Here is a 10543-nt window from a genome sequence, read left to right as displayed (position 1 = left end):
ATGGTCTTTGAGATTGAATTGATTTTATGCTTAATGATCACTTGCCTGTTTTTAGGAGAGAACACACCCAACAGAAGTCTGTTTAAAAAGAGAGGTACTGCTCAAGCTAAGCTGGGAGAAACTGTTTTGTGATTTCATATTCTTTTAACAATCTGAACCTGCCTACTGACAAAAGCAGAAATCTCCTTTCTTATTTTTTCTACTACTGCTACACACAGTGAACACTCAGCCTTGCTAAGTTTGTGGTTGCAGACTTCCTCACTCTGCCCCCCACCCTGTTGTCAACCTCACACTTACACCCAATTTGCAGAGTCTGCATAATATATGGAGAAGAATTTAGTTTTTCATTTTTTAACAGTCCTACTCATTTCACTGTTTACTTGTCATGTAAACGTGTAAAGTAATGTGTTTAAAACCATTGCAGAAGGGCAAACAGCTATTTTTCAGAAAGGGAATTAAGAACCACTGATGTGAAATTTGGGCTATGTTTCAGCAATTTCTTTCTTTGCGTTTCTTCTTTTCCTTCCTCAGGCTTGCCATCTGCACTCTCACTGGGGGCCAAGATTTGGTAACGTGTGAAGTAGGGTAAGACAGCTGAAAAATTGTTCTAGGAAAAATTGCTGCTAAAAGTGCTCTGCATTTGAATGGTAACTGCTGAAAAGGAAGCGTTTATGACTTAGTGACTTTATCGTGATTTCTGCTGGTATTTTCACATGCTTTAAGTTTACTTACAGGTAGATTCTGTTACTATTAGAGAAATATTTCCACTTCTAAGATTTACAATTATAAATCAAATATATTTCCTTTTCGCAGTTTCAGAAACTCCTTAATAGACATGGCTGAATAAACTGGACTCAGCCTTTTAAACATTCTTCATACTGCCTTTTTAGCCTGGGTTTGAAGAAGCGCGTAGATGGACTTTTTCTTCCCCAGGAGGACAGCATGAGCCAAACCATGCTGTAGAGCAATTCCTCTCTCTTCTTTTTGGCAACTACACAGAATGGCTTACGGTATGTGGAGTCTGGTGCAATTCCATTGGAATTCACTAGAGTTGCACTGATTTATACCTGGTGTGAATCTTGTCTTTCCAAAATATTACTGATGCAACAAAAATGCAGAGTTGAAAAGTCATTAACTAAGAAGCAACAATGGTCTTTCCTTTGATTTGCAGTAAGTTACTGGATCATTGTTGTCACTAACTTCAATTTTCATTATCACCTGGACAAAAAAAGAATACTTTCAAGAGTATCAAAACGAAAACACTGATTAAAATACCTTATTCAGCAGTTTCTCATGTGATATCCCTGAAACTGCTGTGACTACTATGGAAGCAGCCAGTGTATCTATCTCAAATTGATAGGCTCCAAACGTGAAGTATCCGGTTCCTGGAAGAGATGTTGTTAGTATTCCTGTGGGCAGCACTTCCCTGTGTTATTTCAAGAACCAGTTTTTCAGCAGTGGCTTAAGAGGGATGGTAGCTTGAAATTCTTTTTTGTGATTGGATCATAGATGGGATTCAGTTATACTAGCGATACCTGTGCCATCTTTTGTAGGAAAAAAAATCTTACTCATGGCATCCAGGCCTTATTTTATGTGATAGAGATGTAAAATTTGTGTTGTTTTTAGAGCATGAATCTTCTCATTGAGATGGTGCATCTCTTTTTCCTGCGAACATCCAGGCAGTCCATACTCTTGTAGATTAGAAAGATTGCCATGCCTAAGAAGGAAGTCACCAAGTAACAAATTTTTCAGTTGTATGTGATGTGATTCACTTCCTGCTTTAGACCTTAGTTCTGTGTTCTTAGGCAGCTGAAGCTTCATACCCAAGGTCTGTTTTTGTACAGCATTCAAACCAATTCCTGTACATACAGTCCGAGGACTGTAAAAGAGATTGTACCATATCTGGTTGCAGTTGCCTACAGAATGAATGTCACTACATCAGTACAGGGCTGCTCGTTACCTTTATTTGACACCCTGCTTCATACAGTCTTTATTTTTGCGTTTACTATGGGGAGAGAATGGGAAGTGAGGGACAAGTGAGAATGGGTAGTGGGGGAATCTGTTGGAGAGAAATGCATTTGTAAAAGAGCAAATACTGTTTATGGTAACAGCTTTAGGTCCTGAAGGTTAATGGACTGCCTTCCTCGGAGTTGTGCAATCACTCTGTGGTATGAATACATGCTATGTAGTGCTAAAAGCAAGGATCTGCTTTATTATCGTGCGACACTTCTATTATCAGCAGCTAGATAAATTAGATCTAATTGTGTGACTTCTAGGATTCTGTGTGCTGTGAGTTAAATTTGCTGTAACAGCCAGTGTAGTTCATTGTAAGTTCACTATGTTACTGAATATTTATGAATGAATATTTTTGCGTTTTACAATGACATTTAGCAATACGTTACAGCTAGAGCCAAATAAAATAAAACCTTCTTACAGAAACAGCAGACTTTGGGGAAAATATCTCATCAGTTTTTTGCTTATCCTTGACAGATAGTTTGGGGACCTGATCGGGAATTTTATAGATGACTTGTTTGTGAATCTGGCATAAAATCCTAGCCTTGCTGAAGTTAGCAAGTGCTTTACTACTGAGTCCAGCAGTGGTAAGACTTGAGTACTTGCTTCTACTGTTCTGTCCACTCCTTCGTGCCTGAAGCGTGGTGAGGTGCAGGGATGCAGACAGGGAGTGGATGTCTTCACCTCTCAGCTCAAGGAGTGACTGCAAGAAAGGATTTACAGAGCTGGGCCATCTGTAGAGAATAACTTATTTCCTTACCCTCCTCTCTCCCCTCTGCTTCCTTAACTCTCCCTCCCACCTCCCACGCACGCTGTCTCTCACTCTCTATCTCTGGGATTTTCTGTAGACAGCAGGGAAGGAAAACCTGGGAGGGAAGGTTGCTGGTTATTAGCTCAGGCAAGTTCTGCCTTAAATGTTTACTTTTGCTGAAGGAAGGAAGGAAGACTGTTTGGATTTGCTTGATCTTTTAAGGGTCTGGACAATATTTGCATTTTCTTCTCCATATCAATACAATAAAGCCCAGTACAGAGGTGTTTTAAACTTGACCCTGAAGTGCAGTGGTTCCATCCCTGCTCTGACCAGTCTGTCTTAGCTCTGTACGATAACATTGTTTTCTTTGTGACCAAGTTGATCCAAGTGACTTACTCGCCTGTAATTCCTTCTGATGTGCTTGGAAGCTCTTGTTTTGGGCTTGAAGTACTTCTGATAATTCTTTTCTGATGAATTCTCTGAAGTCCAGCTTACTGACACTCTGACCTCACAGGTTCTGTCTGCCCCTTTTTGTTGGTGCAATAAATTGTTTTAATTTGCTGCAAAATGTTTTTGCTGAGATTTTGATATTTATAATGGCTGTTTTCAGGCTAAGGTACAAATGAATAGCATATGGCTATTGTGAGAATAAAATATTAATTTTGGCAAATTCAGTCCATTCACAGTGGGTGTTCTTAGCCTTTAAAACAAAATTATCACATATTTGGCACAACTATCAAGTGCCTGGGTTTTGACTCTAAGCCTTAATCACCAAACGAAGAGAGCAATGTATTATTAACGTATTATGAAGACACAGTAGCTATGACTGTGTGAGCTGACAGTGGGTGTTCTACATGGTTGCCACATGTTGGAAAAGACAACAGGTTGCAAGGTTAGGGCAGTATGTAACAACTAATATACCAAATTGGAGTGGTCTGAGTGATGTGTTTGGATCAAGTGTGCCAAAACAATTAATTTGGATGCAAAACCTAAACATTCTGCAAGTATCTGGCCGTGTCTAGTGTTTGATATCATCCAGAATATTCAAAAGTCTCTTGGTCTGTTGTTATCGTTGCATCTCAGGGAAGAAGAAAATAGATTTATCCATTGAAAAACAGCAGAAGAGTATTGATTGCTTAATTAGAGACCCACTGATTATAAATGCCTGCATAGCACAGCATCTGATGGGCAGTGCTGTATGACAGCAGCGTAGGCAGTGTCACTTACGGCTTCATTGTGCTAAGTGCTGACAGCTCCTGCAGAATCCTCTCCTTGGGAAATGAGGAAAGTCAGTATTACATGGGAGTGCATTTGAGCTTTTTTTATCTGCATGGATACTTCCAAGTCACCTTCATTAATTTCTGAACACCTCACCCCTTGTCTGACTGCAGTCCGGAATGACATTCACATTTCAGGTTACATATTGTGGCCCAGTGGTGTTACTGATGATGATTCTCAACTTCAAGAGCATTAACAAAGCATGGTCTCATAAAGCATGTCATTGCTTCTGCGCTTCACTGGAGGATGATCTCCTGTAGCACCACTGGCTGATGGAAAACACAGGGCTGGACACAAGGCCATTTTCCTTCCAGTTGTGGCATATTAGTGTGGTCTTTAAATCACATCTGTTTAAAGATATTACATGTCCAATGATAGGATTGATTTTATTTCTGTTGAAAGAGGTATCAAAATGGGGACTGATACAGATGGCACCAGCGCTGTTGTTAGGGAGCTGCCTAGTGCTGTCAGCTATGGATTCATGAGCTGTCTTTGGCATTAGTATTTAAAAACTCTGGAGCCATTCTTATAGGATTTGGGGATCTTTTAACGGTGCCAGGGTGTTTGGGATGGAGCAGTAAATGCTCCATCCAAGTAAATCTTCATAAGATATGAACATTTTTCATTCACCTTAAACCCAGTTTCAGGAAAAGTTTAATATTTTCTAATAATACTTGGGAACATGCTGATACATGTACAGTATTTTTAAATTCAAATTTTAAGACAGTAAAATACCTCTGTGTGTGTGTGTGTGCATTTGAGCTTGTGTGGACAGACATTGGGTTGGAGGCAGAATGCCCAAAGAGAGGACAAATTTCAGTTACCCTGCAAGTAATTCCTGCTCCCTGTCTGTATGGCTGTGTGGAGGCAGTAGAACAGTATTACTGGCTCCACAAGAAGAGTATTTTGTGTGTGTGTGTGTATCTCATATGCCAAGCAAGGGGAAACCAGAGAAGGGGAAAGGGAAAAGCTCATTATAAAACAAGATTTTGATTATAGGTTAGTTTTTTCTAGAAGCCAGCATACCACTACTAGCACATATGTTAAGCTGTAACTCTAAGGTATTTTGATGATATGCAAAATGCCTTCCAAAACCTTTAAGTAAGCATTTATGAGATCAAACCAGATAACTGTTACTAAACAGCATTTTTCATTTTTCTCCAGCACTGTTAAAAGGATTTGTTAGGTTTTCACTTATTTCAAGGCCTTGTTCAAGAATGGAAATGTAGTACCTAGGAACTGTACATTTAATACTAGGTATTGGAGGAATAGTTTTGTATCATGCTTCATACAAATGAGTCAAAATGGCTTAATGAGATTACCTGCAAAGTAGAATAATAAACTGTGAACAGAACTGAAATGTGTATTTGCTTCTTGTTCTAAAATAGCTTGATTTCAGGAGTCAGGGTTGATCTGCTATTGCAAGCCAGTGTTTATATTTGAAACAAGAGTGTAAGCCTTCATTAAACTGTAGGACATGTCAGCATCACAGCAGAGCAGAAGTAGATCTCTTGAGGAAGATGCTGTAGAACTGGGATTAGTATTGTCATATGTCCCCTTGCATGGAATTGATCTTCCAGATGTAGTGCCTATTGTTCCTTGGCTTCCAGATTGTAAGTAATGGTCATTGATGAACTCAGGTTCCCACAGGAATTCAAGTCAATGTAACCTTGAACTTGATTCTGCCAACTCCTGGGTCAGCAATCCCAGCACCCTCTGTCCGGTGGCTCAGTCTGTTCAGAGCGCTGAGCATTTCTGTCATTCTTTGCACATTTCTGTCTGCCTTCGGTATGTGGCTGTACCCTACTCCTTCTGAAAATTTCAGAGGCCAAGGTTAAGCATATGCATTAACAGGATGACTGGCATCTGGCTATTTCTTTTTAACTGTTCACAATGGAAAATTCATTTTCATTTTTAAGCTGTAGATTTTTTTTCCTTTAAAGAGACTGTACTTTTTTTTTTCTTTGAGTGATGATTTCAAAGGGTTTCTATGCTAGCTCTTTTCTTATTTGAACGTTTTTGCTAAGGCTTCTATACAAATTTCCCAAAATGTTGCCTGGGAATTGAGTTGAAGAATTTAGAAACACGTCTTCATGAGTTTTGGTTCACATGCATATAGACATTTGATCTTTTTGAAAAACTGAAAGGTTTTCCCTTTCAGGGAAATTTATTTATTTATTTTTAAATAATTCAGTTATTGATTTTTAAATAATCAGGATGCTCTTTCCAGGCCTATTGTCATAGTGACCCATCCTCTGACCATGAGAGCTGGAACTGGAGCCCTCTTTAATTCGGAGCTTCTTTAATACTGCTCTAAGCTCCTGCTTAATGTCACAGGAGGTTGTTTGAGTAAATTGAGATGCTCTCTCCCACAGGATTTAAATGTGCTGTTTCCATTGCCACATCCTGCTGATACAGTGGTAAAGGATTAAATTGAAGATCTAATTTGAGATGGGCCTAATTATAAGCCTAGCAGCCTTAAAAGCATATATTGCATTTATTATTCATTTAGTGTATTTTTTAGGTTCTGTAGTCTCTATTTCTAGCTTAATGTGTAAGTTGGCTAAGTTATATGTATTATCAACTCTTTGGTGTTTTTTGTTTTTGTTGTTCGTTTGTGCTTGTTGTTGTTTTTTTTCCACTCCTGTGAACAATAAAACTTGGGTTAGATTTTTTTTTTTTTTTAAATTTAATTTTACAGAAAATGCAACTTTCAGCAAACATGAAAAATACTGCAGTTTCCACTCGGTATGTTTTCTACACTTGGAAAAAACACAATATTGCCATCTAGTGGGAGTGAAGATGTTGACCTGTCATGCTCCTCCCTCTAGATTACTGTTATCAAACTGTTCTCTCGGAGTCATGACACGTTTCCATTTAATCAACAGTGGTTCTTCTCTTTCCCCAAACTCTGGGGACAATCTCAACGTTTTATTGCTGACGTTACGCTTCCATATGTTACTGAATAATCAGAAATGTTTTGCAGGTAAAAGAGGCAAATGCAGCTCTTTATATTTTCTAAAGTAAACCACTGAAGGACAAGGTCGTGATTCTATGCTACAGTTTGTTTAAGTCATGTTACTGCCGGTGTCTCTGGAACATATAGATGAACTAAAGCATTTGAACTTGCTGATTTTCTGATACCTGTAAGTTTTGTTAGGAAAATGTCTTTTTCTCTGTCAAGCCTTTGTGCAAGAATATTTTGGAAGTGGATTGCTATGGAAAAGAGCAGGAGGCAGGATTTGGCTGAAGCTTAGTGATAAAGTGATTTCCAGACCATTTTTTCTCTCTTTTCTTCCTTTATATGAGATCAGGGGAGATAGGTAAAACAAACAAACAAACAAACAAACCTTAATTGCTCTTTTCTTTTTTTATTGTACCCTATGACACTTTATTTATTTATTTATTTATTGCCTTGTTACACTTTTTCTTCTAAAACTGCAGCTGGCTAGAATCAGTTCAGTAGCATTTCTTTTTCTTGGATTTAATCATAACATTTAATTAATCTCCCCTCTTTAGTCATCAGTCTACAGCTTAGCAATGCAAGGTCCTAAGAGCCTAAGCATTACTTCTAAATACATTAGTAATTAATGTTAGTTAATTCTTATTGCATTTTTGAATCAAAGTGTTAAAAGATAAATCACTAACGCACATTTCTTGACTAATCTCTACCTCACTCTCCATTTAAAACACAGAACAATATCAGAGTGATAGTTATGACAGTGTTACTGTTCTTTCTTTTCTTTTTCTTTTTCAGTTCACCAGCAATGAACTGAATTAGATCTAGAGTGCTTTACATATCTCTTGGCAAGCAAATTGCTACCTGTCTTCCTGAATACCTATATGATCCATAAAAGAGACAAATTTATGTGCTCTCCGCTCATTCCAGACTCCATTGATTCTTACTCATCCTTCTGTGCTTGAGGATGTTTATCTGTTTTTCATCAATTGCGAGTGGTACTGCTAAGCTTTTTTTTTGTGCTCTGTGTTGCATCACCCTTGATGCTGTGTCTCATAGATGTGTGATGTATGCATGGCATACTTTGGGAGGGTCAGAGTTGTGACTGGAGAAAGTTTTTAAGTTCAAAGTATTCATTTGGCTTCAGATGACTATCTGGGATCGGACTTCCTCACAAGAAGCCCAGTGTGGTGTTCTCTTCCTTTATTTAGAACATGACTTCAGAACAACAGTCAGAAGATATTTATTACAGATCTTTTTTTATTATAATATTGGCCCTTCTTGCAGTTTAGTTAAAGCAAGCAAAAGATAAAGGCGAGAGAAAAGGACCTAGTACTCATCATAGATACAAGAGAGGAGGAGCAAAGGAAAGGCTGGTATGCAAGTAGGGAAGCATACAGAGGGTGTAAATGACTGCATCAGAATCGGATACTGACGGAGACTAACTGTGTACTTACTATCTTTCAGTGTAATCTGTTTAGGTGGTGTTGAGGTGCCTGCCATTCAGGGTTCAGGTTTCTGCCATTTTCCATTCATTGCTCTAGCTCCACAGAATCAAAATTCAAAATTGCTGCCTTGTAGTTGAGAACAAAACTTTTGATTTACCCAAGCTCTCCCTTACTCCACATAAATTCTGACCTGCACCTTCACAACCACTGGTAAATCACTGCCGTTTCAAGTCTTCACACAGTTTGTATCTCTTTTGATAATAATCCTAGAACCTTCATATTATTTCTTCATGTATCTTTTCTGGCGTTTCCTATCATTTTATTGATTGTAGACTGTATTTTCTGCAGGACAAAAAACTGAGAAGAGAACTTGCTTAGTGCCTCTCATTGTCCAGGCATGATTGATATGCTCTGGTTTGGGATATCATAGAGTTCATATTAGAGAAGAAATTCCACTGCTCCTGTTTTAACTAATCAGATGTTTTGAAGACAGTCATACAGTACGCTGGCATACAGTCATACATGTCTGCTGAAAGGTATTTATTCTAAAATTGACTGTTATGTTCTCAAGTTTCAATAACTATGGAGTATTTTAGCTTTTGAATATATACCTCATCTGTGGCCAAGTAGCATTTGAAAAAAGATAATAGTACACCTGCAAATGTGGTGGATAAAAACTGTATTGAAACACTAGAGCTTGTTCTGTGTCAAGTTAGAAAACCTGTTCTTGCAGCTGATCCATGTTGGATCCACTGGTTCTTTGTAGATCTTTAGGTTTTAGTCTTCCAAATGTGAAAAGAAGTTTTCTAAGCAAAAATAGACATTAAAATTCCTACTCTAGATAAGCCTTGTGAAGATAGATTTTTCTGCTCAAAATGGTGTTTCTGAAACATTGCCAAGGTTTCTAAACCATCTTCTCTTCGTCTTTTGGTGTCTCTCCTCTTAAAAATGTTTTGCATGCTAAAATTGTGTATTTAATAGTAGTTCTCTGGCAGGATATGCAACCAAGAGAAGAGGACAAAGCTGATAAGGAATGTGAAGATAAATTTACCAGCAGCCAATGATCTTTGTTAAAGTAAATAATTTTGTTAAGAAGATAAAAGATTACGGGAATTAATTGTCAAGTGGTTCTGCATTAATATGATGGAAAAGAAGACTGACAAAAATATTTGCAATTTTCAGATTTTGCATAATTTGGGAAATAAAGATCAACGTATTTTGAATTTTTCAATGTTACTCTATTAATATTATTTGATTTCTCTCTGCTACTATGTGTGGAAAAATAATTCGTAAAGAATAGTACATGGTTGTGTTCCCATAAATGTGTTTAATGTGTTTTCATTTACTTTGCTATACTTTTCTTTGTTAGCATCATTTACAAGTGGTGTTTTGTTTTTGTTTGTTTGTTTTTGTTATTTTTTTGTAGTAGTTGATCTATGTGAAAGAGAAGAAGTTAGTCAACTGGCTTGATAAAAGGAGTGGTTCTTCAGTCCCTATTTCAAATCCCTCCGGATTCCTAAGGAGTTCATCCCCCTCTAAAGTGGCAAACATTTATAGATACGTGGCAGCAAGAACAATTGCTATCTACCTTCTTGCTCTTCTTTATCAAAGAGGACACAGGTAGCCTGAAGTTACTGCCATCATTATTCTTTAGCCTGTAAAAAAACATTATTTAGAGAGAACAAAGTTTAGCTCAGGCCAGCTGTCTAAGTATTCCTCTTAATTTTCCTTCAGACTTTCAAATCCATGCTAAACCCCATGCTTTAGAGTCCCTTACATGAGCTAGATTTTTTTTGAGAATTTGTATAAACAACAAAATATGGTTGAATTTATTGTAAGGAAGTGATGTGGCAAGGATAGTAAGGTGTTTTTCCTTTTTATAACCTCTTCAGGGTGAATGTTCTGTCATCAAGAGCGAGGTAACATATGTAACACGAATACCCCATTTCCTCTTATCTCATAAAAACTGAGACGAGGTACATTTTTTCTGTTTTTTTTTGTTGTTGTTGTTTGTTTGTTTGTTGTGGTTTTTTGTTTGTTTGTTTGTTTTTTAAAAAAGGACCATTTTTTGATTCTAGAGGAAAATGAGACTGT

At 37.6% G+C, this 10543-nt stretch overlaps 1 protein-coding gene across 2 annotated transcripts in view; it reads left to right on the top strand.

Moving 5' to 3' along the window:
* PRKCE (protein kinase C epsilon) overlaps positions 1-10543 on the top strand; it is a 295014-nt gene that overhangs the window by 58501 nt on the left and 225970 nt on the right. The gene's annotated exons all lie outside the window — the stretch shown is intronic.

This window comes from Anas platyrhynchos, chromosome 3, assembly GCF_047663525.1.
Source record: "Anas platyrhynchos isolate ZD024472 breed Pekin duck chromosome 3, IASCAAS_PekinDuck_T2T, whole genome shotgun sequence".
Lineage (NCBI taxonomy): Eukaryota > Metazoa > Chordata > Aves > Anseriformes > Anatidae > Anas > Anas platyrhynchos.
This window is presented reverse-complemented; position numbering and strand designations above follow the sequence as displayed.